The 16385-nt window shown below is 26.3% G+C and overlaps 2 protein-coding genes across 2 annotated transcripts in view; one reads left to right on the top strand and one right to left on the bottom strand.

Annotated features, from left to right (window-relative positions):
• Nucleotides 1-10110, bottom strand: part of LOC127281601 (uncharacterized) — a 64176-nt gene extending 54066 nt beyond the window's left edge. The window contains exon 1 of the mRNA XM_051305381.1: nt 10034-10110. The gene's annotated coding sequence lies outside the window, so the exon portion shown is untranslated. The remainder of the gene's footprint in view (nt 1-10033) is intronic.
• The window catches only part of LOC127281584 (uncharacterized), a 210881-nt gene that overhangs the window by 152609 nt on the left and 41887 nt on the right, over nt 1-16385 (top strand). The gene's annotated exons all lie outside the window — the stretch shown is intronic.

Genomic DNA, 16385 nt, shown 5'->3' with positions numbered 1-16385 from the left:
TTTTTCTTTTCTAGATTTTAAGTACAGCTGCTACATATTTCACAGTTATATCATCCATAAAATAAATAGAGAATAATTACATATTTTTACTTATAAAGAGTGGAATAGAGTTTTATTTTTTTAAAGATAAATTATAAATATTACTGTTTAATTTAAAATCTGTAAAAAATTGTCTAGAAGATAACAAAAATAGAAAAAAACTAAAGAAGTTGTCATAGTTATTTACAATTTTACGTGATTTTATAAATGAATATTTTTATTTTATTTCTTTGCAATAATTAATTAAAATTAACAAAAAATTATTTAACTACATTATCATACGAACATTTTTTCGATAGTTACAGAAAGAAAATTATATAAGTCGATGAATGTCAAATGTGATGATGCAATATTTAATAATACTGGTTTAATTAAATTCATTATAAGTTGCTAAAATTTTTGAAACTTTAAAAATTTATATAAATTCAGGATTTTAAATTCCATAAAATTTATACAGAAAAATAAACTTAAATTTATATTTATAAATCTATGAAAAAGAATAAAATTTTTTTTCTTATACATCAAATTACATTAATAAATTTTATTTTTTATCGAAGAATTATAGAAATAGTAAATATTTACCATATTTTATTACGTATACATAAAAAACAGATAATACAAATATAATGTTTCACTAAAGAGTATATAAGACACGCAGTATGTTCTATATTTTGAAGTTCAAATTGATTACATGATTTGGTAAGTAACATTTTTTTTTTTTTGCTCAACTGTCACGTATCCAATAATAATAAAATTAATAAACTTATTATTCTTTTCACATTATATATGTTTCCGAACAAAAAAAAATTATAGAAAATAATGTTAGAAAAACAAAGTCAATATAATATAGGGGCGATTCCACGTGAGATTTACCTATGACCTTTTAAATTCGTCTAAATATATTTTTTCTTATTTTTTGTAGAACAGAAAGGTTTAGGTATTTTTTTATTTTTTTTTATTAGTGCTCAAATTTTCGAGTTATGAATTTTTAAAAATCTGATTTTTTCAAGTTTTTTTGAAATACATCTAATTTCAATGACATGTAACTCTAAAAGTATTGAATTTAGGAATTATGATTAAGATACAAAAAAGTTTCAGTTTTTTATCGGCTTTCAAAATATAACGAAAAAAAAATTTTTTGAATTTGTTTATAAATAAACAGCGATTTTTCATATACAAATTAAATTTTTTTAAATTTAGGCGCGATTTTTAGGGTTTCGTGGCCCATGGCCGAAAGCCTTATAGTTTCACTTTGGCGTCCGTCTGTCCGTAGTATATTTTGGGGCACCACAGCTCCCAAAATCAAATTTTAGGGCACAGATCCCAAATTAAAATTTTGGGGCACCACAGATCCCAAATTCAAATTTTGGGGCCCCACAGATCCCAAATTAAACTTTTGGGGCACCACAGATCCCAAATTAAACTTTTAGGGCACCAGAGATCCCAAATTCGAATTTTGGGCAAACATAGCTTCCAAATTCGAATTTTGGGGCACCACAGATCCCAAATTCAAATTTTGGGGCACCATAGCTCCCAAATTCAAATTTTGGGGCCCCACAGATCCCAAATCTCCATTTACTGAATGGACATTTTCCCGAATGGACATTACATGAATGGACATTACATGTCCCATTAGTTAACATGCCCCTATAATTGACATGTCCCAGTAGTTGACCTGTCTCAGTAATTGACATGTCCCTATAGTTGACATGTCCCAGTAGTTGACATGTCCCTATAGTTGACATGTCCCAGTAGTTGACATGTCCAAGAGTTGACATGTCTTAATAGTGGACATTATCGAATGGACATTTTACCTAATGTTTTTGTTTGTGAATCAAAAAAGATAAATGATAGAATGATTTATTTTTTTTTTAATTAAAATTTAAAGCGCCACGAAACCCTAGATGTAGGCGCAATTGCGCCTAGTTCTTTTCCTATTTTTTTTATTTTTTTTTTAATTTTTACATACATGAAAATAAAAAGAAAATTTTATAATAAGTTTTGGAGTGGGCCTGATGATCCTTTTGTTTATATAATATGTTTAAAAAAAATTTTACTTTTTTTTAGTTTTTTTTTTTATTTTTCAAAATAAAATGTATTTTAATTTGCTTTTCTATGAGTTTACTAGTAGATCGCTCCTAAATTTAAAAAAATTTAATTTGTTTATGAAAAATCGCTGTTTTTTATAAACAAATTCAAAATTTTTTTTTTCGTTAACATATTTTGAAAGTCGATAAAAAACTGAAACTTTTTTGTAGGTTAATCATAATTCCTAAATTCAATACTTATAGAGTTACATGTCATTGAAATTAAGTGTATTTCAAAAAAACGTGAAAAAATCAGATTTTTAAAAATTCATAACTCGAAAATTTGAGCACTTATAAAAAAATAAAAAAATACGTAAACCTTTTTTTCTACAAAAAATAAGAAAAAATATATTTAGACGAATTTAAAAGGTCATAGGTAAGGTGAGTAATATTAAATAATTCAATGTGTGAAATTTTTTTCTAGAATACACTTTGTACGTAACCAAGACAAAAAAAAATTTTTTTTTCAAAAATTGTTTACCATTTTATAAAATTTTATTCAAATATCAAATATTTTGCTATAATTTAGAAACATAACCTGAAAAATTCAGTTCAATTTAGTCTTCGCTCTTTTTTTATATAAAACTATTACCATCAAAACCAACACATGAAGAGAAAATTTGTTTGATGTGAACAAAAAGTCAAGAAATGATACAGACGATATGAAAAAACAAAGTTTCCATTTTCCCCAATCGTCATTTGACATAATTCTCGTTAACTACCGCACCCTGCTCTAGTGAAAATTTAATGACTTTTAGTTAAAATTAAAAATTACTATAAAGTTACTAAATTTTTACTAGAGCAGGGTGCGGTAGTTGATCGAGAATTATGACAAATGGCGAATAGGGACTTTAAAGGTGCCTTTATACCTCTAGTATTTTGGTGAAGCAATCGGCTGGATTGAATTTTCACGGAGAATCACTAAATTTGATTGGCTCTAAAAAAATTCTATTTTCACGGTGAAAATCTAATATTTGACAGAGCCAATCAAATTTAGTGATAAAACCGTGAAAATCCAATCCAGCCGATTGCTTGACCAAAATATTGGAGGTATAAAAGCACCTTAAGGCCTGAGCAGAATAGAAACGTAACCGGAATCGTAATCGGAAACACAACCGGAAGAATGAGTTAGAGAAGGATAGATAGATTGTTTGTCCTTCTCTAACTTATTCTTCCGGTTGCGTTTACGATTACGATTCCGGTTACGTTTCTATTCTGCTCAGGCCTACAGCATTTTGGGTTGCGTTTTGTAACTAGGCCAAATGCAACGCAAAATGCTGTCATGGGACTGTGGCCTAATTGCCAGATGACATTTGTAGGTAGACAGGGTTGGGAAGCAAGAGCAGAAAATATGATCGTTCAAAGCAAGGTTTGGTAGGATTTAAATTTTTTCTTCTCAAGTGTTGTGATTATGAAATATGACCTTAAATCAGCTGTGACGAACATGTGTCTTTTAGTTTACATCAAACAAATGTTTTCTTCATGTGTTGGCTTTAATGGTCAAAATTTTTTCATTTAATGATTTAAAAAGTGTTGTAACTAATAGAATATAAATTCAATTTACACTATACGTCATACTAAATTCGTTATACAACGAATTAGAAAAAAATTGAATCACTAGTGCTTTAATTATAATCATCAGAATTATCACCAAAATTTTACTAAAAATAATTCTACACATTCCATTCTTATAATGATAAAAATTTCATTTGTTTCTAATTTTAGATTAATTCAAAAAAAAAAGAAATTTAAAAAATTGCCAATCTCAAAATGGAAGTTCATAATTTAACGAGTACTTTACACGTAATTCAAATATTTAACATCTCCACGTACGTACTAAGGCTTGGCAAATATATGCATTTAAGTTACAATATAGATGTCAATGATTTAGATAATGATTTCGCAATTATCAACGCTTTAGAAAGTTACTTAAATTCATACGGGCTTATTGAGGTTTATTCAAATTTTTTAACCCATTGGTTGTTAAACGATAATGTTTATTATGACGATGTTATTGATAAAAATATCATTTACAATTGGAAGTTCAAGCAAATTCTATTCAATCACATAATACATAGTGTGATTTTTAAGGATTATGGAAATATTTACGGATTTTTGGCAGAACATGTTCGTAATTTAAAAAGTGATCAGTCACTTGAAACTTTACTTCACAAAGTAAATTTAACACTAACTGATATGAGATTTGAATCAACAAAATCAATTGCACTTAGTAAACGAATATTAAAAAAAATATTTCAAAGGACAATTGTTCCACTTTTTCCAAAATTGAGGAAAAATATTTCAATAAAATCAATGGATTTAATTTATGCCCAAGCTGGTTGTCGTTATTTTTATAAAATTTGTGGAAATATTGATCAACAATTTCAAGAGACAAATAGTACAAAAAAAAATGAATATTTACGATATATTATGTATGAAAAATTTCTTGAATTTGGATTGGCAATCAAACAATTGGCCATTAATGGAATTATTAATAAATTGTGGATAAAAACTTTTGCACTTCCAGCTATTCTTTATTATGTCCTGGAAAATAAAGAAAAACTTGAAAATATTAATATAAAACAAATTATTAATGAACCAAATCATTGGTCCAATGCTTATGATAGTTTATTTACATATCTACATAATTCTGACGATATAATAAAAAAGACATTGGATATTGATGTAAAATATCAATACTATTTGGGTGTTTTACATTATAAAAGTGACAAGACATTAGTTAATGAAGAATTAACAAAAAAATGTTTATTTCAAGATGACATTAATTTACAGGATGAAGTGGACAAATATATCAAGAATTCTACTAATTATACGTGTATTGGAACAGAGAAATTAGTATCTTTAGAGAAACTTAATAAAGAACAATTAATCAATTTTATGCAGAAATATTATTTCTTTAAAAGGATAATAAATGAAGAAGAAAAAAATAACTATTTTGCTAATAGTACAATTGATAAATTTGAAATTAATGGTGAAATATTTGTGGATTGTAAAAAAACAGATACACCTGAAGGACAAGCAAAATTTATCAAATGGCATTGCTTATCTTTACTATATGCATGTATTGCTGGATATATTGAAGGAAATTCCTTTGATTCACTTGACAATTGTCCAATAACAGGTAAAATTAAGATTAATGATTTGACGAGAATTAATAAAATTTATCAACAATTAATAACAATTCCAACTCGTCATGTTTTATTACAACGGGGAATAACTTTAAGAACAATAGCTCTAATGTCAACGATAGTAAATGAATTGAATGCTGAATTTTGGAAATTTAAAAAAATTGATTTAACAAATAGTACATTTTTGGAATTAGGAATTCCTAAACTTGCTGGAATTGATCGTGGATTAGAAATAAAACCACTTTTTAGTGAATTTTTTTTGCACCAAATGGCACATATGTTACAGATTTGTAAGGATAATTCTCTTTATTTTGACTGAATATGTCATGATATTATTAATAACTTGTTTATAATTATAATTTGATAATAATTTTTAATTTTTGATAGTATACTTATCACATTTATTTTGTTAACCAATGAAATTATTAAATATAAGTTTAATATAAATAAACTTACAATTGTGTATTATTTTACTGATCCTTTGATGATAAATAAATTGTAATTTTTCTATGGGCTTTAGTATCTAGTAATAATTATTTCAAACGTTTTGGTTCCAATGTGAACTTTTATCTCAGTGAATTTTATTGTCTAAACAAACCAATAATTAAAAAATAAAAAGTTTTTGTTTCTTAAAAATTTTTTATACAATAAAAGTTGAAGATATATATATATTAATAATGATTAAAATGTTTTATATATAAAATAAGAATAATAATATATATATAAATGTATATATATAATATAATAAAAGTATTTTTGGTAAGATTTTTCCTCAATGGAAAGGAATTTTTTTTTAATAATATTGTAGATGATGAAAAATAAAATGTCTATCTACCTTTTTCTGGCATTTATTTTATATTTATTTTAACAAAAAAAAAAATTTTGTTATATATTATTGATGAAATTTTTAAAAGTGAAAATTCTCTTAACAGGAAAAAGATTTTATAAAAATATTTTATAATATGTAAAAGTGTAGTAAAAATGTATCGCTCTCTGGTTTCTATAGTATAAATTAAAACAAAAATATTAATATTTATGATTGATAACGGTGATGATATAATGACGCGATGGTATAATTGATCGATAAATGAGACTTTTTGGTTTTGGTAAGATTTTCTTATAAATAATAAAGAATATCGGTAAAATATTTTAAGGGATTAAATAAATCAACTTAAAACACGTTTTTTTAGTTGGTTATTATTATTTTGTTGAAACAAATTTTTTTTTATATGTATAATTATTATGATTGAGGAAAGTTAGAGCAGCGCCTCGGGAGGAAACAAAGTGAATTGTATAGCGAACGCACAAACGGTCGGTAATGTAGGATCTACTGTAAAAATATAAATAATACCTTTCTATTTAGGGGAAATTTCACTGAAAAGGATTCTTAATTTTTTTTCAAAGTTACATGTAATTTATTCAAATAGGTATCAATAATGTTAATTTTAAAAAGATTTCATCAATTAACTTGAGAAGAAAAGTAGACTTACCACAGGTAAGTCTGAACTTCTGTTGATAAAATAGAAAACACAGGCAATGTTTTTACCAATAGCGAACAATTTGAGAATATCTCTTTGAGATAATAATTCTTTCTGTTTTTTTTAGTTCTTATCATTTGATACTTTCAATATTATTCACATACGGTAAATTAATGATTTTCTTCCTGCACTAGAATTACTTCTCAATAATTCGTCAAAATACACATAGAGTTATTTCGACTAATTAGTAACTATTCTAAATTTTTATAAACATTTAATCAAAATGGCAAAAAATTAATTGAATAGCAATAAAAAAAATTAATTCTACTATAATTATAAATTTTCCTTTAAATTCAAAAATATTTAAACAATACAATAAAAATTTCGATTTTTCGTTTTTGAAATACAATATTTAACGGAAAATTAAAATTTTTAAATGTTTTTAAAATATATTTGTTTAAAAAAAAATTGTTCCAGTTTTAATAAACTTTCAAATAAATATTGGTATTTATTCAATGTAAAATATTAATTTACTTTAGCTGTTATAATATTGGATTAAAAATATTACATTAATTTTATTTTCATAAAAATCGCCAATATAAATTCATTTTTATCACAAGTCGTTTCTGAATATTTTAAAAATCCACTAAAAATCACAAAGACTTGCGGGTATATGTATATATAGTGTGTAGAAGATAACATGTGTCTTTTCTGAAACGCTCGTGACATGTACAAATTGTGAGATTATGCAAGTCGTGACACAAGTTTGGTGGTCGCTACCTCTCTAAAAATGCGATTGGATTGATTCGAGTGATAAATTGTTCTTTCCCCTTCTTTTTTTTTTTCATCAGTCCGAAAAACATTTCCTAAATTTAATTTTTTATGTATAAATATACCATTTAGGTAAATGTGAATTTAAAAGAAATCATAAATTTTTCTTATTTTTATAGGTATATATTACCAAAAATTATAAAAAATTTCTAATTAAAAAAAAAACAATTATTTTTCATGAAAATTTTTTTTATTTTTACTTTTTAACAAAATTAATTTTGTTGATTAAATACATAAGATTTATTTTATGCACTGTTAGTTTTTTCTATAATTTTATATGGTATAATTATATATATATATATTAATTGAATAATAATAATAATTAAATAAAATAATTATTAGATATTAAAAAGTATTTAGGTTGCGATGCTAAATTGTGTATTATTATATATATATATATATATATATATATATATATATATGAACAGTCTAGCTATTGTACTTTATTAACTAGTTATTATCTCTAATAAATATAGACTATTAATAGTTACAAATCGAACATTGCGCATTCATTTACTGTTAATTATTTGCAATGTTATATACATTTGTATATATATAATATATAGAAAATTATTATTTTCAAGTAAAAAAATTTAAGTCATATAAAACTTTTAGAAAAATTAAAAATTTTTATATCAAATTTGCCACAAACAATAATTTTTTATTATAGTTCGACAAACCGATATTTTTTCAAGGATTTAGTTTTTTTACGCGTGTGCCTCTTTATTGCTTTAAAATATATGAGGCATTTCATTTGAAAACGATCAGTCATGACTTAGATTTTTTTAATATTTCCTTTTTTTTTGTATTGTTTGGGAACTTAAATAAGTATGAAAAATAATATAATATAATATAATATTGAAGAATATTCATGATTTTTTTTAGATCGAAATTAGCCCAATAACAGGTTTAAACATTAATAAAAAAAATTTTTTTTAAATAAGTAATATAAAAATTATAAAATATTAAAAATAAAAATCATTTTCTTAAAATTCAATAATTTTTGAAGAAAAAACATTTAAAACACTTTTCTGTACAAAGAAAAATGAAAAAGTTATAGCGCGAAAAGGAAAAAAAGTATCTTAAATTTGTTAATGTAAATAACTTGAAAAAAACTTAAGATTTTTAATTAAAATTTTTCACACATATTTAAGTCCCCAAACAATACAAAAAAAACGAAATATTAAAAAAATCTAAGTCATGACTAATCGTTTTCAAATGAAATGCCTCATATAAAAATAGATTCATCCTTATTTATATTTGATGAACTCGTCGCATTTGTCACAATTCTAGGTCAACTACCGCACCCTGCTTTAGTGAAAATTTAGTGAAATTCTATAGTTAAAATTAAAAGTTACTATAAAGTCACTAAATTTTCACTATAGAGCGTAGTGGCGTAGTTGACCATCAGAATTATGACAAATGTGCGGGGACAATGGAATTCTTCTCGTATTCACATGAAGGTGTCAAATCTTGAAGTGTAAATGTACCTTAATAATAGTACACGTAATTACGTATACATACGTAGGTAAGAATTGTGACTATATGTCAGAGTTTTTTTTAATATTGGTTTCCATTGTCCCCATTTGCTAAAGTTTCCACTCGCTATTTTTGATAATTCTCGTCAATTACCGCATCCTCCTCTAGTGAAAATTTAGTGACTTTATTGTTAAAATTAAAAGTCACTATAAAGTTTCACTAGAGCAGGGTGCGGTAATTGACGAGAATGATCAAAAATGGCGAGTGGAAACTTTAGCGAAGGGGGACAATGGAAACCAACCGTGTTCAAGGTAATACCGAAATTAAAAACTAGGTAGAATTATTATTATAATCAGAAAGTATTTTATTGAAAGATTCCAATGTCCTCATCCCAAGTTTCCATTTGCCGGATTTGTGTTAAGTATATTGATTAACTACCGCGCACCCTGTTCTAGTGAAAATTTAGTGACTTCAGAGTAATTTTTAATTTTAACTAGAATTTAATAAAATTTTCACTAGAGCAGGGTGCGGTAGTTGACGGAGAATTATAATAAATGGGAACTTTGTTCAGTGGGGAGACATCGGCATCTTTCCTTTTAGGTTTTACGTTATAACATATATAGTGAATTTACTCAAAGGGGATGAGTTAAATAAAGTATACTACAGAACAAATTCGCCTCCCTACATAGTCTAGTATAAACAGTTTTTGTTAAAAAAAATTACGAATTTAATTTGAAAAAAATCTTCCAAACCGGCTGCATTGCAAATAGAAAATATACTTTCCATTGTAATTTCTTTATATACGATTAGATTAGTTCCAGCAGTGTGGTTTCCATAGAGTATACTTATATATCTCTAAATAAAACTCATTTGCGGAAATTCATTATTATCTTTATAAATTAAGTTTTCTGATAGTTAATTTACCAACTAGTTAAGTTAGAAAGAAAACTGAAAAATTGTTGAGACTTACGCGCGATTATGCATCATTAGCGACGTGCGTGAACATATATGTATATATACTTCTTTTGCGACCATAAAATGCATTTGTGTCGGTGCGTGCGTACTGCATATCGAGGTAAGAGTGGTTATCACCAGACTGTGATTGGTTCTGCCCTCTGACCTCAGAGTATATGGCTCCGCCTCTCACTTACGCGCACCAACATTATATATATATATATATGTATATATTTCAAACATATAAAACGTCGAGTTCTGTTTGTCACACAACTATCATGGCGTCTTGTTTCAATGATCAAAGACTTATTCCCATTGCTTTTCATTATCAATAATATGTTCGCGATTCGTTTTTAGTCCGCGATATCAAACTTAAACTAGAATATTAGTATATTCTAGAGTATATCGGCAAATATTTTTTTTACTAAACGTATTACACTGGAAAATTATTTAATTATAGTACATATGTGAGTTACATTTTTTAAATTATTTATTTGAATAAATTTTTACGAAAGTATATATATAGAAACGATTATGCGTTTCATATAGAGGAAGAAAAAATATTCGTTTGGCTATACCGGATCAAAAAAAAAAAGTTTATTTCCTGTTATGCGGCTCAATGGGGGATGGATGAACTTGGTTATAATTTATGCGTAGGTGGAAAACGGCAATTGAAACATAACAAACGCACATTACTCCATCAAGGAACGGAAGGCACGGGCCCGTTATTCGTTTGTCGTTTCTTTGATCCCAATATATATGAATCGGTACAAAGAGACTCGTTGGACATTCTCGTTATTATAGAGGCAGCTCTCATCATCTATAATGGTTCACGGAAGTTTATATATTTTTCTTCGTCGAGATATACATAATCTTCCATCTTATCTAAAATGTATTTTCGCCTTATCAAAATTGTTTATAGCTATAGTTTAAAAATCACTATCACATTTAATAAATTTAATTCCAATGATATAGTATATATATATATAGAGCAAACATATTCTCTCACAATAATGAAGAAAGATATACCGGCTCTTATATTATATAGCTTTAATTTTTTTTCAAATCGTCAGCACACATTTAATAGTCGAGTTGATCATTTTATTTGAATTCTCAACCGATGAAAACTCATTGATACGAATTGAATTGGACATTATACTCAGGATTGGACACTTTGTAAAAATCGAAGCGAATTATGGGTACAAAAATAAAATAACATTTATAACGTTACTGCAGTGGGATTACTAATAGCGCTAGTCGCTATGTAGCGCTTTTCGTTATTTAGAATTAAAAACTTACATATTTTTAGTGAAATTTGTTCCAAATCATGACCAAAATAAATTATCGTTGACAGTTTCTTCAAAGCTTAAACTGCAAGATGGTAATTTAGAAGAAAATATAAACATAACCCCTCTAGATAAGGATATTGACATAGAATTCATGTCAATTTCCTAAAATATTTTATCTACGTAGCAAACAAATACAATATGAAGGTGGAATCAATTCTCTAACTTCATGTTTGCCAACTGTTAGTTTCAAATAAAATAATTAACTAGTGACGAAATAAATTATACTTTAATATTGTAAATAACCTATTAATTTAATAAATAACAACTTTAAAAATAAATTATCTAGTTTAATGTTAAAATAATTTATAAAGGAAATAACTTTTTTTAATTTAATTTAATAAATAAAAATTAAGAAAATTAATCTTATTGCAAGAATTAAAAATAATAATTGCATGAGATTCAAAATTAGGATATTCTTTACCAGCCTAAATTTAAAAATTCATAAATTTTTTTAATTAAATTAATTAATAATTTTTTAATTAAATTGATTTAAATTTTCATTTCTTGAAAAACTCTTTAACTCACAAAAAATGCCGTATACATTTTTTTAGTTAACCCTTGCGTGAGAACAAAAATTCTATTTTCGAGGTTATATCTTCAAAATTTTTTTTCCCATTTTAGACAATGTCTAATAGAAACTTTTAATCCTATGAAAAAGATAATAAATATAAATGCAATAAATATTTAATTATTAATATAAAAAAGACAAGTAAATAGTTTATTATTATTGGATAAAGTTGAATTATTTTCTTGATTTTTTGTAAAGAAAGAAATTGGAAATAAATGTCTCCTTTTTTCTTTATTATTATTATGTTTTATTTAGTTTATAATTATTAATTATAAAAAAATTTAAGGTTTAAATTTAGAAATAAAAGTGTTAATATAATAATATTAATAATTATCGCTGCCTAGAATTGCCTTTTTTATAACTTTTGAGATTTGAAGTGTTACACTTGAAAAATTTGTCGAGCTTTTAGATATTTCTTTTAATTGCTTCATTTCTTCATCGTGGGAAATCTTTATGAATTTGATACATTCTTGATTCTAAAAAAAATTGTTAAATTATAAAATAAAGCAAATATGAGAAAAAAATACACAGAAAAACAATTGTACCAACTTAAATCTATCAAAATGATACCATTTTTTGAGTCACCCGATAGATAAAACATTTTTTAAAGTGAATGTTGCTTAGAATCGCTACGTAGCGAAATCTTCGTAGTGCTGTCGCTATTTGTAATCCCACTCCTGAAAACGTTTTTTATATTTATTTTTATTATTTATAATTGACAATTAATATTATTTATAACGTTACTGAAAATTATTTTTAAGTTCATTTTTTCATTTTTAATGTTATTATTATTATTTTTCTAATATCTTTAGCAGAATATGTGCTGTGTGTGTGCAGATATGTTTATTTGTATATTTATTTATAAATTGTGTCAATTTCATAATTAACAAAGTGTCCAACCCCGAGTGTATAGAGTGTCCATTCTTAGTAGCAAGTAACATTTTCGAATTGTGCTAACCATAACCAGATGTGTTTCGCAATTTGATTTTTCACTTCATTTTTTCTTCAATCATAAACCCCACAATACATGCAATAAACTTACCTTGTCGATTTCTTGTTTTCTTTATTTATTTTTTATGTTTAATCATATCGCTCACAAAACTTTTTTCGTTTCTACAAATGTACCGACGTCACAGCAGACGCTACTTTTGATCCTCCAAAAATGTAATGGCACAAAAAGTTATAGGGTTTCACTACGAGAAGCTTCGCCACGTCCGTGCATAAATGGCGCTAGTGTTTCTATTTTAAGAAAAGCGAAGTGTCCAACCCTGAGTATATTCCCCTATATAAAGGACTTCACTGAATCTTGCTTAGCGACAAAATACGAATTGGACTTTGACAAAAAAAGTTAATTCATCATCTGAAATTATTTTTTTTTACTGGGATAATATTCAATTGCACTCTGACAATTTGTTAATCTGCTTCTGTAAAACGGAATATTTATTACAAAATTGTCATAACTTCACTTAACAATTTAATTTTACAACACTTACAAAACGATAATATTAAAAAAATCCCAATGATTCTCATTATATACATATATATATTTAGTAATTTTTAAATTTATGATATACATAACCTTAAAATATATTTCATCCACGTTTTTTCTTGCACGCATTTAAGCAAGTATTGAGATTGATGAAATAAAATTATTTCTATTTTATTTTCATATTATTTTGTGAAAATAAAATATTGTTTAAATTAACATACTTTTGGATTGGTAAAAATGTCACTATTGGGATCGGCTAAACTGCAATACGCCATCTGGTGGGGACCCATTCTCTCCCTCCATTTTCTTTCTTTGTCTCTCTTCAATTAATAGGTTAGAAAGAGTAGAAAAAACAAAATGGAGGGAGAGAATGGGTCAAAGTTACTAGATTGTTACTAGACCACACTTCCCAATTGGGATCTGAAATCATAGGGAATTATGGGGAAACTGACCTCGTTGCGTCAGCCATCTTGATTTTTTATCTCTTTCTTCTACATATATTTTAAAAAGGATGAAACGAAAAATGGCTGACACAACGAGATCGTCACCAGATGGCGTATCGCAGTATTTCAGATTCCAATACATCACATGCACTTGTTAGAAGTCTAAAAGAAAAAGACCAGAAAATTACGTTGATATTTTCATGTTATAGTTGACTTTCTTTCACACATTTCGTATAATGAAATTAGACAAAAGTATTGAATTTTCATCAATCACAGTAAATTTACACATTTTTTTTAGATAATAATTTAATTGAATTTTCCATCGTACCGTTGTAATTTTATGTCAATCGTTGTTTCATTAAATATTCAATAAATATGGTAAAGTTACAAGGATTGAACAATTAAATTTCCTTAAATTTAGTAATATTCATCGGTCGTTCCTATTAAAGTTTTACAGATTGTATGCAAATTACAATAAAATTTTTTTATAGTGTATGATCGTAGTTACTGACCATTTTGAACAGGGTAATGAAACTCAAATATTGTATATATACACAGGAATGTGTTGCCAAATTATAAAGTGGAACGTTCGAAATATTGCCTATAATATTTAAGACGTTACATTTTAAAAGTGCTTCTACAACAACTTGTTTTGTATTGGGCCTCAGCACAGTGAAATCGTAAACTGTAAAATGAGGTAGGAACGAATAGAAGATTTATCTGTTATTTTCTTTCTCATTCTTATGTGATGAAGTAGTGTAAGTTGAATGGGGGAAAATTCAAGATGGACGTAAAGCTGGATGGATTTTTTTATATGGAGAATAAGATGTATAACCTCCATTATATCTAAGATCATAAAATGTTCGTTGTCGTTTGTTTGTACTTTTAATTTAATTTCAGTTATTCACTCAATTGGATGAATTCTGTCCTTTTGGTTTAACGGCATTTTGAAAAGTCGTGACACTTCTATAATAATTTTATTTGTTCGTGGCGTATAGTGTAATCAGTGTATACGCGCCTTTCACCACGAACTAATAAAATTATTATAGAAGTGTCACGACTTTTCAAAATTTCGTCAAACCGGAAGAGCATTTGTCATAATTCTCATCAACTACACCGAAATGTTTTTGGGTGAGCGTTTCTCTCCGGCTGATGATGAGTAAAAATTTAGTGACTTTATTGTTAAAATTAAAAGTTACTATAAAGTTACTAAATTTTCACTAGAGCAGGGTGCGGTAGTTGACGAGAATTATGACAAAAATCGAGTGGGCACAATGGCAACCAACTTATTTATGTAATTGCCTGGAAATTATTTAGATGATTCACTGATAATTGTTTTTACCACCTTTCAATGTCCGTACAATAGTTATTGTAAAAAATATAAAAAATTTACAATAACCTCAAAATCTTCTTTGGGATTAACATATTAATTTCGAATTTACATTATTATCTGTGTGTCAACACGCAAATTCAAAGCATTGCTTAAAGTACTTATTTATAGTAATATTTATAATGAATCATAGTGTTTTTAGTATTTCTTATCGTCTTGATATACTCGCTTAGAACAATTTATATATATATATATATATATATATATAAAGAGTTGTTATTAACGCGCTATGCACTGTGATGCAATTCTGGGTCATATAGATTTACATCAACAATAAATCCAATCACATTTTAAGTTTATTGACGACTACTGGGTGTATCATCATTATAATATTATAACAACAAAATTATTAAATATATATTTAAAAATGGTGTATATATACACCATATTTGCTTTAGGGTAAATTTCCACGTTCTTTATTTGCTGTTAATGTTTACAAATATTTTTCACTAAAGCTGCTCTTCTACAACAACTTTTATTTCATCGCCATGAACTATGAACAAAGCACTGTCGAAAATATGCGCGCGCATCTTTTTAACAGTGCGGGTTGATTTCCATTGCTTCAGTATTCGCCATTTTTCATAATTCTCGTCAACTACCGCACCCTGCTCTAGTAAAAATTTAGTAACTTTGTAGTAATTTTAATTTTAACAAAAAAGTCACTAAATTTTTACTAGAGCAGGGTACGGTAGTTGACAAAAAAGTCGTTGTAGAAGCAGCTTAAAACCCTACATTGATTCGTAAATTTACTGCATGAGATAGAAAAGGACACATGTTTATCTCTATCTTTTTTCATGTCATGTCGAATAACCTATTGTGCTTAGGGCATAACTCAAAGTAAACCATAAAGTAAACACAGAATAACAAAAATTTTATAATAATTAATTATTATAATTATATATCAATTTCATCAAAATTATCTTAATATAAATATAATATCAACAATGTTCATTAAGAATTTATAGATAATTTATACAATATTTTCTGTTTCTAAAAACTTTGAACGATTATATAGAATATTTAACGATATACATTTAAATATAAAACTAAATATCTAGATAAATACTTCTTGTTCAGACTAATCTTTTTTTTCGTTTTTCTTTCTTTTTTTTTTTGCTGCAATAATGAT

This window comes from Leptopilina boulardi, unplaced genomic scaffold (genome assembly GCF_019393585.1).
Source record: "Leptopilina boulardi isolate dan_hultmark-lab unplaced genomic scaffold, ZJU_Lbou_2.1 LbouV2_273, whole genome shotgun sequence".
In the NCBI taxonomy this organism is placed as follows: Eukaryota; Metazoa; Arthropoda; class Insecta; order Hymenoptera; family Figitidae; genus Leptopilina; species Leptopilina boulardi.
Note: the sequence above shows the minus strand (reverse complement) of the source record. Positions and strands in the feature narration are given on the sequence as shown.